This window comes from Pipistrellus kuhlii, unplaced genomic scaffold (assembly GCF_014108245.1).
Source record: "Pipistrellus kuhlii isolate mPipKuh1 unplaced genomic scaffold, mPipKuh1.p scaffold_m20_p_1, whole genome shotgun sequence".
NCBI lineage: Eukaryota > Metazoa > Chordata > Mammalia > Chiroptera > Vespertilionidae > Pipistrellus > Pipistrellus kuhlii.
The window spans coordinates 25335819-25353818 of record NW_023425404.1 but is presented as its reverse complement, the minus strand read 5'-3'; the positions used below and the strand labels follow the sequence as shown (position 1 = coordinate 25353818).

At 43.3% G+C, this 18000-nt stretch overlaps 1 protein-coding gene across 2 annotated transcripts in view; it reads left to right on the top strand.

Annotated features, from left to right (window-relative positions):
• The window catches only part of PELI2 (pellino E3 ubiquitin protein ligase family member 2), a 149824-nt gene that overhangs the window by 70940 nt on the left and 60884 nt on the right, over positions 1-18000 (top strand). The gene's annotated exons all lie outside the window — the stretch shown is intronic.

The following is an 18000-nucleotide window of genomic DNA, read 5'->3' as shown; positions in this document are numbered from 1 at the left end:
GTTAGATCCAGTCCCCCTCCTAGTGGACCTTGCAGTCAGTGTAAGGCTATCTGACTATTATGGGTGTGGTTTCTGAAAGGGATTATGGCTGTATGTAACTGTATGTGGAGAGGAGAGAGAATCAGCTTCTCCAGAAAGTGACTTACTTTTCAACCGAGTCTTCTGAAGAATGACAGAGTTAGTTTACTCCACACTCTGTTAGGTGAGGAGCAGGATGGGAGGGTGGGGAAAGTGTGAAATGAAGAAAGCCAGTGCAAAGCCTGTGGCAAGAGAGCAAGATGGCGATTTGTGCAGCTTGGAGGGGTTCGGTCTGGAGCTCCTCAAAGGAGCTGCCGGCCTTGAATATCAGGCAGGCAATAGGGCCCTTCAGCAGGAGGTTTAGGGGGGTAGATTGCCATTTGGAACAGTCCCATTGGAGATCACTTTGGCTTTGAAGAAATGATGAAAAGTTTCAAAGGTGGAGGTCAGTTAGGAGCTGCTGCAGCAATCCGGGCAAGAGGTGAGATGTTCAGACTGAGTAGTGGTAATGGAAAAAGAGAGAAGTGGACACAGGCTCCTAGTAGGTTAATCAGAAGTCTGGATAGATCCTTAGACTTGGTTGGATGTGGCGAGTGAGAAAGTAGGAGAAGGCTAGGTTCACTACCAAGCCTTAGACTTAAGGACATGAATGGAGGAGGATCAGGGTCTTCCTGCCTTTCTTGGGGGAGGAGGGGATGAAAGGACTTCAGTTTTGGATATGCTGAATTTAGGGCACTTGTGAGACAAGTCAGAAAGAAGACTGTGGAATGTGTGGGTCTGGAGCTTAGAGTGAGGTTTGGGAAGAAATAGGGAGTTGTTAGCATGAAGATGGCGTTTAGAGAAAGAGAGAGTACAGCTCACCCTGGGGAGAGCTGTTTGATAAGAAGACTGGGTGTATTGGAAGGGCCTGGTAGAGAGGCAGGTTTAGAGGGTGGGAAGTGAATGGGGGCTTCAAGACCAGAGGAATGGGCAGCAGGCTCTGAGGCTGGGCAGAGGTCAAGCAACGAGAGGACTGAAAAAGCCCCTCGAGATTTCTCTGTGTGAGGCTCAGGGGACCTTAACGGATGCTATTTCACTGGCACATGGAGACATGGGGTGATGTTGGGACAGACTTACCAAATGGACTATGACTGTGAGGTGGTGGGGTGGTGGCAACAGAGCAAGCAAACCTCACACAGTTTGCACGGGAGACGAGCGTGATATGGGTGGGGGAATAGAGGCAAGGAAGGGTTTGTTCATACATTTTTAAATATAAAATCCTTGAACGTGCTTAAATACTAAGAGTCATGAGCCTATGGGGAAGGGAAGATTGAAAATATGGGGGGAAGGGTTGCTAATAAATGATTGAGCAGGGGCTTGGAGAAGGCTGGAAACTGGCCTGGGCAAGCGTGAAATTCTCTTTCATTGTAACAGGGAGGAAGGAGAAAAGCTTGGAAGCATAGAAAAAGGTAGTGACTCAACGGACGTTTAAAATGAATACTTAAAATGGAAAACTATTCAGTGATTTTGAAAATAAGTAAAATTTTGTACCTTCGAAGAGTATGAGAGTATTCATGTGGAGCTGAAGGTGTGGCATGTGCTCTTGTGGAGCAATGCCCATTTCAGGGATGTACCCAGCACTGAGGCTGGCTGCTGGCAGGCACCTGTGCTCAGGGACAGCTCAGTATTGCCGCTGGGTCTTGGGGTTGGAAAGTGGTTGGGAGAGGGAAGGGAGTGGTTAATTAAATGCAGTTGAAATAAAAAGCTGTTCTAAGTATCATGGGTGTTTAAGGGAATTCTTGGAGAATTGGATTTTTTTTCTAATCAGTAACCATTACTTTGATGCATGAAAAGACCATAGATAACCTACCAAACAGTAGTTACTTGCAAGCAAATGTTCCCCAGCAGGAAACGTGGCAGCCATTCTGGAGTTTGCTCTTTGCCAAGGCTGGATACGGAGGTGACACACCTCATTTACTAGGTGGGTGCAGGAGGAAGTGACCCGATTAGAAGCAATGGTAACCACGGGAACTTTCTGGTATTCTGATTTACAGGGTCAGCGCCTCAAATTACTTCTCTTTACTTGACTGAAACGGATTAGTTGTGACTTGTTACCAGAGTTAATCAAAGACAAACAAATTATATTAGAAAGTGGATTTGCATATCTTTCCTCCTTTTTTCTTTCAAGGAAAATTTTGAAGTTTCTCTTTTTAAAAATCCCTCAGCTTGTCCTCATCATACAGCATTCTCCTCCCCAGGTGGATTACAGTACACTGTGTCAGCCTTTTAAGAGCTTCCTTCCAGTTTCACATCACTGCTCTGGTCACACCAAGTGCTCCAGTGCGTTGGCATTTCAGAGTTCGGTAAACGACTGTTCATATGCTGGGCCGGATGAGATATTTCTGTTTCCAATATTCCTCTAAAGGCCACTTTCCCCCTAGTGGTGCTATGTTTCTAGAATACACAGAGTGGTTTCCCTTCAGATGTTTTCAAATAACATAAAAACTGGACATCTGTTGCTAGCCCAGGCAGTGTTCTATAGACTGTGCCCCTTCCTCCAGGAATTGTGTTCCTTGTTTCCTGCTACCCAGTGCTTTATCAACCCAACACCGGTTTCCCGCTCAGTGTGTGGCCCTGCCACTGGCTGTTAGCCTTTGATGTGGAACTCTGTCAAGGGTTTGCTGAAATTCCACGATCACTGCCACTCCTTTTATTAAACTTGTCAGAACTGTCCTCAGAGGGATTGGCTGCGTGTTACGTGGGGATGACATGCCGGGCCAGAAAGCACGTTGGCTGTGGCTAATCAAAATGTGCTCAACAGGTTACCAATTGAAGTTCCTTAGTTTTCAGTTATTACATGGCTATTGAATTGCGAGTCTGCAGTGAAACCCCGGGAAGACGGTGGAAATTAAAAACAACAAAAATTGCCATCCAAGAGCAGAGCAAACTGGGTTTGAAGATTCATGAACTATGTCATTTTTTATTGCCCTTAGACACATGGTAAGATTATTAGATCCTAATAAATAATATTCCTTGCAAATTGCCAGTTTGGGCAGTAGAGCAAAAAATTACTGAATAAGCTCTGTGTGAACCCTAATATTGTTGATGTTGTCATCATATCCAAATCAGAACAGCTTGCACTCCTGGCTCCTGACTGTGCCCCAGTCACTGTCCTCAGAACTCTTTATCCATGATCTCATTGAAGTGCCTCAGCAGATAGTATGTGAGCATCTACTACATTCTCCAGGTACACGGTAAGTACTGGGGATATTAGGCTCACTATCATTCAGGAGTTCAGAATTTAGTAGGAGATTCTAGCAAGGAAATCAGAAATTCCATTAGAGCATGATAGTGCGGGGGCGCATTAGGAATAGGGAATGATTTTTGAGCAGGTTCATTTTCCTACAGCAGATTGTATTTCCATAGAGTCAGTCTCACACAATGTGGGAAAAGCACAATTAAACTTTAATGTCACCTGGACCCACTGGGGGTGAAGGGTGGTGTTATTGCTGGCAGTAGAGGGCTGTAGGAGCCTCGATGTGCCACTCAGTGGGCACTCCAGTGGGCTTCAGCACCAGCTAATGGCTGAGGGGGTGAGGGGAAGCTGTCAGTCAGCTGAGCCCTTCCTTGTCTGGCCAGGATGAGGGTGCCTGCATCAGCAGGGCCCACTAGTTACAGAGCAGTGGCCCCAGCCAGGAGTGGACCCTGTTGCCTTATGCTGTCCTGGGGAGGTAGCCACCCTGCCTTCTCTCTGGATGAAGTCTGGACCCTTATCCAGATGCCAGGCACATTGGGGACTGTTAGAAATTCAGGACTTGGACTCACAAGGCAAACTCCTTGTGAGTTTTTCAGACACATAGGCAATAAAAGCCAGACACCTCTTGCATGTCAGGCATGGCATTGATGCCTACAACCAAAGAGCTGTGTTGTCATGTATCGAGCAGCTTATAGAGAGAGCTATAATAGTTGAGGAGTCAGTCTTGAGTGCCTGCCACAGTGAGGGCAGATGCCGGTGGGGAAGGGGTTCTCAGGAGCCTTACTTGCCATAGTTTACAGATGTGTAGACGTGTGAGCATGCATCCTCGTCTGGTGTAAGAGTGTGTGCGAGGGCTTTCCGGGGGGATGACATCCAAGTTGTGGAAAATGAATTGGAGGTGTGGGAATGACTGATGAGTTAGGTACAGCAGAATTTCCCAGAATTAGAACTATTTCCACTTGACAGGAAGATGTAGGTGTAGAAGAGAGAGGGGCTGTTAGGAAACTGTTACATTTGCCTTTCCCTTTGAGTTGATATTTGCATTTAAATGGTGCAAAAGCAAAGGTGGATAAAACTGCTGGCACCTTCACACAAATCAAGGCAGTGGCTCTGAACTGTACTCATTCTGTTCTTCATTGCCACAAAGCACCTGCAATTAAAAAAAAAATGGTTTTACTTGTTGAAGCAGTAAACGTTATTTTTTATTAAATCTCAAGCCTGAATACACACATCTCTGATTATGCAGGATGAAATGGGAAGTGCATATAAAGAAGGTCTGTCACATACCACGGTATGTGAGTTGCATAGTCACTGGCTGGCTCCACCAGGAAGGTTGTCATGGGGTGATAATATGATTGGGCTTTTGGGTTGGTAGGTAGCCTCTGAGTTGAGATGTCACTGCATTGTTATGGCCTGTGTGTCACGTTCTGTGATGCCTGTCCTCCAGTTGCCAGCGTTTTTCCCCTGACATCCATGGCTGGGGTAAATGCTCACATAGTACTTAGTGCACATTCCTTACAGGGCACCTTGTATTTTATATGGTATGTACTTTCAGGTATGTTTTACAACTTTGTTAAAGCAGGGAACATATTTTATTGATGTCTGTTTCTTCAGCTCTAATTATATTGCATCTAGTGAGAAATACAGATTGGGGGGGTGGATGGATGGGTGAATATAAATAGACAGGCATTTGACTTATATAAAAATTTTAGAAAAATTTTATAATAGAAGTATTAAACAAACATGTTATTTTCAAATTTGGGATTTCCAGCTGGTAATGTTGCCAGACAGCTGAATTCCAAGTCAGAGGTGGGATGGGATTACTATTAAAAAGGCTTTTTGATTTTTTGAAGTTGTAGATGTGGTTTCCTTTTTGTAAGAGGAAAAATCCATGCTACCAAAATTTAGAAATTCATACAAATGCATACATGCTGGCTTTCCCCAGAAGTAGTTCTGTGGAGCATTGAGATAAAAATAATAAAATAAAATAAAAAATAAAAATAAAAAAACTTGAAGATTAGGATCTTCATCTGCTCAGCAATAATCTATAATAATAAAAGTGTAATATGCTAATTAGACTGGACAGCCGAACAACCTTCTGGACATCATTCTGGATGTCCTTCCGGATGAAGCTGCGACGGCGGGGGCTAAATAGAGGCCATAGGGGTGATCAGGCAGGCAGATGAGCAGTTAAGGGCATCAGGCAGGCAGGTGAGTGGTTAGGGGCAATGAGGCAGGCAGGCAGAGGCACTTAGGGTCGATGAGGCAGGCAGGCAGCAGTTAAGGGCATCAGGCAGGCGAGTGGTTAGGGGCAATGAGGCAGGCAGTGAGTGGTTGGGGTGATGAGGCAGGCAGGCAAGTGGTTAGGAGCCAGCAGTCCCAGATTGTGAGAACAATGTCCAACTGTCGGTTTGCGGGATTGGGCCTAAACTGGCAGTAGGACATCCCTTGAGGGGTCCCAAATTGCCAAAGGGTGCAGGCTGGGATGAGGAACTTTCTCACCCCCATTCACGAATTTCATGCACTGGGACTCTAGTATATTAAGAAGACTTGCCTATTAGGTGCTAGGGATAGCCCAGGTGGTCCCTGTTTGGGGCAAAAAACAACAGAGAACCAGTTGTAGATGTCATCAGAGAAGAGCAAGGCAGTAAAATTAGCTGGAGGAAAAACAAGACAGAGACACAGTTTTCTTAGGATATTAAATGTGTGTCCAAACAAACTAGGGCCTGTGTCTGAAGTCCATGAAATAGTTTATTCTCTCACATTGGTAGGTTCTGACCATAACTGAGTTTTAAAATTATAGCCTACATTGCTTAGCTTTTTCTTTTATGTTTTCATCGAATACATTCTTACTACTTCCTCCTGAACTTTCTTGCCAGGACCAACTCTCAGTAGGCCACAGATCCTTGGTTTCTGCTTCTTAAGAAGCCGTGACCAGATACCACTTGTCTCAGGCATCCCTCCTCTCTTCCCTGGCAGGCTGGGCCCCATCTCCCTGAGGGCTGACGCCTGCAACCCTAACCCCCAGGTTTAGCTGAGCAGGGGAATTGGAAGACATGATCTATGAGATGAAGAAAGGGCAGTGGGTGACAGGCATTCTGAAGACAGGTGAAGCTCCTTGGTGGTGTCTTATTGGCCTGCTTTTGGAGGCAGAGGAGTCTGATTCTGAAATGCCCTGTGGTAGTTGCATTGTGGGCTCATGCAGTCAGTGTCTGGGGTTGGTGTGGAGAGCAGCAAAACTCCCACGACTCCTCTCTTCCTTTAGCACCTCCTCACCGGCAAGTATCCCTGAGGCTGGACACACATGTTCCAGGGGACAGGGTGGCATGGGCTGAGCACATGCCTGCCTTGCAGGAGAGGTGAGGCATGAGCCATGACTAAGAAATCAAGCTGAGGCCAGTGCCAGAGGCACCAGGGATTGGGAGGCAGAGTCCAGAGGAGGTACTTGGTCTACACAAGCTGAATGTGCCTTTTTCTGGGAGCCCTGGCATGAAAGTGGGTGGCAGGGGCCTCTTCCCCGACCTGCCAGCCATTGCCCTTCACTCTTCTTATTGACTCTGGTCCATCTTAAGAAGTATTCCTAAGCTAGAAAGTGACTACCGGTAGACTGCCTGGAGTATCAGGTTATAGAGAACACAAACTCTGGCCTTGGGAGACATCCTTATCACGTACTCAGGAAGTAGAGATGCAGACTGTGTAATGCTATCTGTTCTCCTCCAACATGTGGGTGCAGTTACAGTTTGCATCATTATGAATTATTTTGATACTTGTTTTGCATCTGATCTTTTGGCCCATGCAAAGGTAGGTTTTGCACAGTAGAGGCAGAAGGAGGTCCAGAAAGGAATGAATATTGCAAGTCTCAGCGCAGCATACTCAAGAGAATAGAGGGCAAGATCATAGCAGGGGAGGCTCAGAGCAGCCAGGGCAGCATGGGGCAGCTCCCAGGGCGAGAGGTGCAAAGGCTAGATTGCAAAGAATAAGTGGGAAAAGAACCAGGATTCAAGTAACAGGATTCAAACCCCGAGAGTTTGGCAGTTTGATGATGAAAGGAAGAATTAATTATAGTGTTGTATTTTTAGGATGGTGGAGACAAAAAATGAGTTTGGTGGGAAGCTTAATAAGCCAGTGGTAGAGAGAGGGGGCCTGAAGTAATAACACAGGGGCTCTGAGTAAGCATTATTGATAATAAGAAAGAAAACGGCAGTAAAAGCTTAGTTTTATTTATTTAGTTGGTTTTCTCCTGGGGGACATACTAGTTTTCTGAATGACAAATATGTGCCTCATGCAGCAGTAATTTTTAAGGATTTATTTACAAGATTGGTCCTAATGCCACTATGATATCCTATATAATCCTATCTAATAAAAGTATAATATGCAAATTGACTGTCACTCCAAGATACAAGATGACCGCCCCCATGTGGTCAAAAATGGCTACCTCCATGTGGACACAGGATGGTTGCCACAAGATGGCCATCAGGGGAGGACAGTTGGGGGAGACCAGGCAAGCAGGGGAGGGCAGTTAGGGGAGACCAGACCAGCAGTGGAGGGCAGTTGGGGGTGACCAAGCTGGCAGGTTAGAGGCAACCAGGCTGGCAAGGGAGGGCAGTTAGGGGTGACCAGGCCAGCAGTGGGGGCCAGTTAGGGGCAATCGGGCCAACAGGGGAGCAGTTAGGCGACAAGCAGGCTGGCAGGGGAGTGGTTAGGGGATGATCAGGCTGCCAGGCAGAAGCGGTTAGGGGCAATCAGGCAGGGAGTCGGGAGCGGTTGGGAGCCAGCAGTTCTGGATTGTGAGAGGGATCCCAAATTGGAGAGGGTGCAGGTTGGGCTGAGGAATACACACACACACTCCCCCCTTCCCCCCCTGTGAATGAATTTCATGCACTGGGCCTCTAGTTTTTCTCTGAATTCATTTTTAGATATTAATGGCACTCCCCAGTTGGGCTGATTGGGTTTGGGGAGTATTTTTTTGAATATCCACTAATGATAACATGTCAATAATCATTGCTTTTTAAGAATAGCCTCATTTTTTTTTTCTTAAAATTTATATTTTATTGATTTTTTACAGAGAGGAAGGGAGAGAGTTAGAGAGTTAGAAACATCGATGAGAGTCATCAGTCAGCTGCCTCTTGCACACCCCCTACTGGGGATATGCCTGCAACCAAGGTACATGCCCTTGACCAGAATCGAACCCGGGACCCTTCAGTCTGCAGACCAACGCTCTACCACTGAGCCAAACCGGTTTCGGCAATAGCCTCATTTTTAATCTCTCTTCTTTTTCCCAGCCCTCCTCCTAGCTTGTCCAGTGGGATGAATATGTTTTAAGTGGTTTCTTCTTGGTTTGGTGCCTTGGTAGGAAGAGAATTCAGACCCATGTTACCTAAAGGGAAAAGAAGGTGGAGTCAGCTGCGGTTATGCATTGGGCACAGTCTTGGAGGGGACCGGTGACCGTGGCAACCTCTAGAGTTTGGGAGGTATATTCAACTTTTTTCTATGAAACAATATATATTTTGTAACTATGAGATTGTCATATATTGAGGGGCAAAAACACCAGCATTTTGAAATACTATGTTTGGTTAGCAGGAGAGATTGGTCAGAAGGGTAGACAGATGGAGGGGCACTAAGAATGTGTCGAATGCCACATAGAGGGTGTCCCTTCAGATTCGACACCACTTGTGGTGTGTCAGGGACCTGGGTGAGAGGTGGTGGGACAGCGAGGCTAAGGCAGTTCCTCCTCTCAGGGTTCACAGCTGGGGAGAGATGTCCCAGGAGATAAACAGGGCAGCGCTGTGCTACCAGCTTTGATAGGGGAACTCACAAGTGGAGGAACTGCCTGGTGTTAGTACTCTATCTTTTTCTGTTGTGTGTTGTTGTTTTTTTAATATTATTATTATTTAGAATATTGGGAATTTTTGTAACTTTCACTTAAACCTATATTTTGAAAATTTTGGAGCTGATCAGAAATTTGAGATGAGGTCGTATCAGTAATTACTATCTGGTATTCACTTAGCTTCAGGATGCCTACATATCTCATTCATGAAGCACATAGTTGTAATTATTTGGGTAATTGTCTCACTTGGTGATAGAGATGATGTCAAAATAGATCTTTATCAGGGTTTTTTTTAAGACTCAACAATTTTTCTCTTATCCTCAGAAGTATACTGTACCCAGTAGGAAATGAATATTCTGTAGTGATAGACTTTAACATGTCTTGCAGGCTAAGCCCTTTTCATGGAGCACTTGGGGGGGGGGGGGGGGTGGGGGAAAGGGCATTTGAGGACAGATGCCCTCTCTTACTATTGCTGTAGCAAAACAACCACCAGAAAAACCAACAGAAGGGAAATGTTCCTGATTGCGTTGTTAGTGAATATACTTTTGTGTTCTTTTCACATGCTTTTGGGTTTCCTCAAATAGGTGCATAGAAGGAAACAATACTTGTTTTCTATTGGGGTAGATTTGACGTATTTATAGCTTTTATTTATTTATTTATTTATTTAAATATATTTTATTGATTTTTTTTACAGAGAGGAGGAGAGAGGGATGGAGAGCTAGAAACGTCGATGAGAGAGAAACATCGACCAGCTGCTTCCTACACACCCCCTACTGGGGATGTGCCCGCACCAATGTACAGTACATGCCCTTGACCGGAATTGAACCTGGGACCTTTCAGTCTGCAGACCACTGAGCCAAACTGGCTTCGGCAGTATTTATAGCTTAAAAAACATCATTAGTTCATGAACCCAAATTAAAATAATTGATTTAAAAAGAAGATAATGTAAACTGATTGTTGAAAAATTCATGTTTGGTGTTAAATTGGAATAACGTTTTAACTGAAGTCTATATTTTGGTGGCAGCACACATGAGTTATGGAACATTTTATTTTCAAAATGAACTGGGTCTCAAGAATCAAGTCTTGAAATGTAGCCCAGTTTTGCAAATAAAAACTTTAATTGAACTCATGGTTGTCAATTACACCTGTCAGTGATTGTCAGTTCCACCACGAGAGTGGAATTTAGGTACCTGAGGTTTGTGAGTATCTATCAGTGGCTTAAAGCATATGGAATGTGACTGGGAAGTAATGTCACTGCAGTGGCCTACAGAAATCATGCAGTTTTATTTTGTAGTCACATGTCACATTGCTATCATGCTGTGGAATATATGTCCCATTTGTGCTAATGTTATAATTTTATTTTCATATGGGAAATACATGTCAGCACCATTTGCGACTTTGCTTAATCTGGCTTTTGTATTTTGCAAAGAGGTCAACTCTGAACTTTCAAGGTAGTATTTAATTTTGCTTCAGTGTTTAATCAGCACTATGAAAAAATTAAAAAACAAAAACAAAACCTGTATGCAGTTGCTGATGCATTTATTTTCCATGTACTTACCTTTTATTTGCCTCAGATTTCATGTATGTGTGTGGGTTCTTGACTGGAGGGTGGGGTGGAGCTGTTAATGGTCTTGAAGTCACGCTCAGTTGGGCTTGTTCAGTTCCTTTCTGTTTTGTTTTCTGCCTTAGCCAGTTGTGGTATTACCCTGTGTTCAATCTTGTTCTCTAGATTCACTTCCAAGTTTACTATAGCAGTATATTAAACTACTTGTTCAACAGGGCATGAGGTAGTATTGTTGTATGATCAGGTAGGACTGTTATTTTGTAAAATGCACACATTCATATCAACAAGACAGGCTTTTTCTGCTGCAAACATAGTAGCTCCTAAAGGCCGATATTTCACATAATTTGTATCATTTTTGTCAAATGTGTGACTGTCATATTTGTAGTGTCTGGGTTTTCATACATCTGATGGCAGTTTTTCAGTGAACACTGCTAAGCAGTTATAAACCAATTGTGAATGCATTCATTTTCATCTAATTCACAAGGAAGAAAGGGACAGAATTCTGCAGGCAGGGGTCGTGCTGTGTTCAGAGCTGCCTCGCTATCAGGATTCATGTCAGCATGGCTCAGTCTTCTGGCTCCTTTAAAAAGCTAATTCAGTTTCTTTAGGCATTTACTTACCCAGCAGACAGTTGGCTCTTTGCCATGAGCTGTTGACAGTTCTTGCTTCTCCTGAGGATGATTAGCATGCAATGTTACAAATGTCCCTAAGAATAATTTTGCTTATCTATATAATAATTTAAGAATTTAATCATTTTCAAACATGTCCTGAGTTATCCAGTTCTTTGTCAGCATCTCAATTCAGTTCTGGAACTTTTGGGTGTTTTTAAGCTTTGCTATTCCCCTCCCTCACTGTAATAGTGTGTTAAATACATTAAGAAATGTGTTTCCAAGTAGGTTGTTTCTAATAATAGATTTCCTTATATTCTTTTGCTGCTTCATAGAGTCACACACCTCCCATTTGACAGTAATAACAGTCCTGGGAGGCAGAACTATTAGCAGTGTCTCCCCTTTTCACAGATGAGGAAACCGAGCCCTTGAGGGGGCAGTGGGTTTCCCCAGCACCACAGCTTGTGGGTGTTGCAGGCAGGTGTGCACCCAGCTAGCCCCTCCGCTCCTGTGAACTTCACAGGCGAGGCTAGTGTTGTGTTGTCACCGTAGGAGGACTCCTCGGGCTTTGAAGGAGCCAGGGCTCCACGGGCTGCCACTTTGAGAGGGACAGCTGAGCCAGGATCATTCTTTGCCCCCCTAACTACATCAGAGAGCCTTTCACAGGTTTGGATTAAACAAAACATTGGAAACCTTTTTACCTTTTTATTCTGCTCCTTACTGGAGGCTAGACACATAATTCATTAAAGGAAGAACAAAAATATTGCATGTACTGAAAAAAGGCAATTCATGTGTTTGATCACTGTCTAACCTTGGAGATTTTAGCATTGTGGCAGGCATCTCTCTATTCTCTTTTGTTTCAGCTGTTTTGGTCCAATGTGATGTTTCTCCTCTGTAGCTTTGCCTCTGCCTTCTGCCCGCCCTTTACCATGGTGATCATGCCCATCTCACACAGCATTTAGCCAACACATACTTGTACACTCAAGCTCATGCTCGGGTAGCTAATAAAGAGCTACTATTTATTAAGGATCATTTGCCAGGCGAATACTTTCTAAGCACGTTTCACACAGTATCTCGTATAATTTCTCCCAGCCACTCCCATCAGTTGGTTCTAACCATCCCTCACTACACTCACTTTTTCATCTATAAAAAGTGAGTGTAGTGAAGATACCTGCCCAGTATTACACAGCTGAGGGCGACAGCTGAAATTTGGGCCCTGTTTTGTCTGACTCCATAGCCAGTGGTCTCATAAATGAGCGGACTGATTCTGTCCCAGCCTTTGCAGCTTTAGTCACATGCTCTCTCATTATTTTCTGGGACATCTATTTTCAGAAAATATAATCTGGTGTTTTTGTTTTTTAATGACTAGATGCTTTTGCACTGAGAGGTGGGTTTTTTTGTTTATTTTTTCATATTCTGATGTTCAATCAAATAAAATTAGTCTAGTGTTCAAAATATAAGCCAAAGATTTCATGTTATTATTACTTATATCTCTATGGTTCTAAAGCAGAAAAGTTATGCCAGGTGGATCTTTCAATAAGAAAATTATTGGTATTGTAACCAACACTGTTATTTCTTTAATCATTGCCAATTTGGACATTTTTGAGGATTGTGTAGAAACATTTTGTGTAGAAGTTAATGTTTTGTGCCAAAGTTTAAAGCTACCTTATTGCTGCCTCCTCTTCTATCTCCCAGAAGTTTTCCTTTATTTTCCCAAGAAATGGAAATGTTACTCTGTTTTATCTTTCTGGATAATCTATACTAATAAAAGGGTAATATGCTAATTAGACCAGGAGACCTTCTGGGAGACCTGGATGTCCTTCTGGACAAAGCCATGGAGGCGGGGCCAAAGCAGAGGCAGTTAGGGGCAATCAGGCCAGCAGGGGAGGGCAGTTGGAGGTGAGCAGACTGGCAAGGAGCGGGGGACAGTTGGGAATGAGCAGGCCAGCAGGGGGGCAGTTGGGGGTGAGCAGACTGGTGGGTTGGCATTTGGGGGCAATCAGGTTGGCAGGCAGAGTGGTTAGGGGTGATGAGGCAGGCAGGCAGGTGAGCAATTAGGACCCAGCCGTCCCAGATTGCAAGAGGGATATCCAACTGCCAGTTTAGGCCTGATGCCACAGGAATCATGCACCGGGCCACTAGTATATTTAGAAAATTAGGTCCAAGACACTGTGTGTGTGTGTGTGTGTGTGTGTGTGTGTGTGTGTGTGTGTGTGTGTGAGAGAGAGAGAGAGAGAGAGAGAGAGAGAGAGAGAGAGAGAGAGAAAAGAATGAGGAGGAGGAAGAAGAGGAGGAAAAGAAGAGCAGTGGGGGAGGTGAAGGAGGAGAAAGGAAAAGAAAGTCAGATAGGATTTGATTTTCCAAGAAGATTGCAGACTAAGCTATAAAAACGATTTACCTGAAACTGTGATGTGTCTGTAGCATGCAGTGTGGTTCATAGACACAAAAAAAATGGTCAGCATTATATGTGATGAGAGTGTAGTCCTCAAAGGTGATAAATATGAAGGGGTGGTCCTGTGATGAATGTTGATGCAGCAGACAATATTCTTGTGCTGCTTTGGCCTGGACTTTCTAAGATGCCTGAGTCTTACACTTTCTTGGGCATGAGTAGGTTGAGTTTCTCATCCTTTCCTTTCACCTTTTATAATAGTAAATAGACTCCTAAGAAATGAAGATAACTTCAAATACTAGCCATTGGTATTATGTCTCTTAATTCTTAATAATTTTTTAAAATTAATATTGACTTATCTAAAGTTAAAAATAACTTTTTATTTTTTAGCATTCTGGTTGTTTTTAATGTGTAAGTTCCTACTCTTTATTATCCTTCTCTCTCCCAGTAACTGTAAGGTGATTTGTTTTCCCCTTAGCACTCAGCTATTACAATCTCACCTCACCTCCTGCAGCAAACCCTCCATCCATCTTAAACAGGCTGGAATAATCAGTTTTAGCTAAGAAGTCAATTCAAAGGTCTATGAGCTGCCAAATGCTCATAACAGATTCCTTCTCCTTCTTCCCAGGGCTCACTGGTTGTTTAATGGCAATCTTAACCAATTAATCCGTTTCCATTTCTGTAGGCAATTTAAAGGCAGAAAATTAGATGGGGGAAATCATACTCAGGTTGGTAAACTAAAAAGTGACATGACAACCTGACTTGTGTGGCTCAGTGGTTGAGCACTGACCCGGGAAGCAAGATGTCACCAGTTCAGTTCTCTGTTAGGGCACATGCTAGGGTTGTGAGCTCAATATCCAGCAAGGGGCAAACAGGAGGCAGCCAATTGATGTTCTCTCTCATTGATGTTTCTCTCTCTCCCTTACATATTTTAAAAAGTGACATGACTTTCATTCATTTTATTCAGTTAGACTCACTTGTTTATTTCTAAGTGTCCTACCCTGCCCCATTCCACAACATATTTCTATAAGGATGTCCTTTCCATGCTACAGAACAGATCACTTAAATGTTCTGTAACACTTTTTGTTGCTCAGCAGTGCTTGCCATGGGAATGCTATCACAAGCCGTCCAGGTAAACTTAAGCCAATAAGACACTAAAAACTTTCCTTCTTTACCAAATATGTTTCTTATCTGCAGACTGCAGACATTTAGCTGTAGCTGTTCCTTGCCTCCGCTGTCTTTATAAGGCACCAGACCAGAGGCACACCAGAGACATGTCCCAGCTGCTGACTCCTGTGACAGAGCAGGGCCACCAGTCAGGGTGACTGCAGGGGCTGCGCCACAGAATAATGGTCTAACTTGCTGCAGCTTTAAAATCAGATTAATTTCATTTGTCAAAGGTGCAGGGGCAGGAGAGTGTTTTACTGTTTGACACACAAATGACAATCTGGCTGAGAGCTAGTGTTTGGAGGAAAATTAACTAAAAACTAAATGGTATTGGGTCGGCAGCTAAGTAATTGCGGGTTTCACACACACATGGCTTCAGTTGAATTTTTAGGTTTGCAGACGTAGTACAAATGTAAAACACATTTTGTTATTTGGTAGTTGGCTATTCAGCTGTTAATCAGTGAAAAAAGTTTTTTGATCTGTTTTGTAGTTTTCGTTTGGCGTTCGTTGAAAAATGGAAAATCAAAAGGAACATTTTCGTCATATTTTGCTTTTTTATTTCCACAAGGGAAAAACGCATTGCAAGCTCATAAAAAGTTATGTGCTGTTTATGGTGACGAAGCCTTAAAAGAACGGCAGTGTCAAAATTGGTTTGCCAAATTTCGTTCTGGTGATTTTTCACTCAAAGATGAAAAACGCTCTGGTCGTCCAGTTGAAGTTGATGACGCCCTAATCAAAGCAATAATCAATTCGGACTGTCACAGTACAACACGTGAGATTGCAGAGAAGCTTCATGTATCACATACATGCATTGAAAATCACTTAAAACAACTTGGCTATGTTAAAAAACTCGATACATGGGTTCCTCACGAACTGAAAGAATCACAGTTAACGCAACGCATTAGCAGCTGCGATTTGCTAAAGAAACGTAATGAAAATGATCCATTTTTAAAATGACTGATAACTGGCGATGAAAAATGGGTTGTTTACAACAATAACAAGCGGAAAAGATCGTGGAGCAGGCCAGGTGAACCAACTCAAACAACATCAAAAGCTGATATTCATCAAAAGAAGGTTTTGTTATCAGTTTGGTGGGATTACAAAGGAATTGTCTACTTTGAACTCTTACCACCCAACCGAACGATCAATTCTGATGTCTACATTGAACAACTAACAAAATTAAACAATGCAGTTGAAGAAAAGCGGCCCGAATTGACAAATCGAAAAGGTGTTGTATTCCATCATGACAATGCAAGGCCACACACATCTTTGGTCACTCGGCAAAAATTAATGGAGCTTGGTTGGGATGTTTTGCCACATCCACCATATAGTCCTGACCTTGCACCATCTGATTACTTTTTGTTTCGATCTTTACAAAACTCCTTGAATGGTAAAAATTTCAATAATGATGATGATGTCAAATCGTACCTGATTCAGTTTTTTGCTAATAAAAACCAGAAGTTTTTTTAACGTGGGATTATGATGCTGCCTGAAAGATGGTAAAAGGTCATTGATCAAAATGGGCAATACATTACAGAATAAAGTTATTTAGTTCCATGAAAAAATTGTCTTTGATTTTCTTTAAAAAATCCGCACTTACTTAGTTGCCGACCCAATAGTTTTGAAACAACAGCTATAAGACACAGCATGGATTTATAACTTTTCTTCTGAAAAGTCAACATTTCACCCCAGAAAACACCCAAAAACCAAGCAGTACTCTTTGTGTTTTGGCATTTATATAAAGTAATTCTATTGATAGTACTGCTTGCCAATTTTGCCAGAGTCATGAGATTAAACAATCAATCTGTTGGTTCTTTTGATCTGAAATTTTTAAGTGTGACAATGCAAAGGACGAGGGAGGGGAGGGAGGAAGGAGGGAAAGAGGGGGAAATCTGTCCTGTGATTGCAGAGGACAGGCTGGGAGCACAGCCTTAAAATCCAAGTCTCTACATAATTGGTAGACAGCCACCACCAAGGTGAGAGGAGCTGAAGGAGATGTGCATGGAAATGGGTAGCAGGAAGGATGAGAGGCTGCCCAGTGACTAAAACCCTAGATCCTGTAAGGATTTCTGGAAAATATATACAGTGTCATTGTTCAGGTTATACAGGTAGTACTTTCATTCAGTTTTCAGAAATATATGATCCTGTCCTTAGAGCAGTGCTGTGAGGAGAGGATGCATACCTCGCCCAGTTTATACTAGTAGACCAGATGGACAGTGGGGCCCTATGCTATTCTGTGACATGAACCACTGAAGAGACCCAGAACATAGCCATGCTCACAACTGGCCATGCTTTCTAGGAAGCTGAAGTTGCATCATAGAATACACCCGAGACTAATATCTGATCCTAAAGAGACCAAACACCAGGTGTAACCCTTACTTTAGGCAGCTGAGGAGAAGAAAGGCCTACCTAAGGAGAATCTGGACCCAGGAGCATCACTCAGTCCCTGAGACATTAAAAGGAGCACTGAGCCCCCCTGGCTGAGGGATGGAGCAGGTTAAGGTAGGACAAGCAGAGGAGGGTGAGGAGAAGTATATCTCCAGTCTCAGCTGGCCCAGGACCTGTGGTGTTGGCAAAAGATCCCACAGTTTTGCCTGCTAACTGTTGAAGCAAAATTTTGGAAATAGGCACACATCCTTCAATGCCCCAATCTCTACCTACCCACGTGCTCAGTCTTACTCATTTCATTCGATAAAACAAATTACAGAAGACTCGTGTTTGCCACCTCCCAAATTGGGGTTGAGTATCTTCTTTAAAATGTCCCTAACTGCCAAGATAACAAGACCTTTAACAACTGGAGGGTGAGACTGAGGCACAAACCCATGGGTGCCGGAGATACATTTTTAAGAGTCACCCTCTTTTGCATTTGTGTAGATGAGCAAAAAAATTTACTGAAGGACACGTTCAGCTATCTGGAGCCATCAGTGGATGAGTGATTCTCTATAGAGGAGTTTTATAAATAGTTGATGGCATAAGCATTCACATTTTATTTTAAGTTTTGGGTGGTTATGTCCTCCCTGGGGATCAGTTGTTCTTATTTCCCTTTTTCGTGAAAGAAGGTAACAGTGCTCAGCAAATAGAATAGTGAAGAGTTTACATACATGTCTGAGGAGATATGGCAGCCCTGGAAGGAACTCAATAAAGGTTAGCTCCCGCTTCATCCCACCAACAAAGAGACTACAGAGCAAGAAG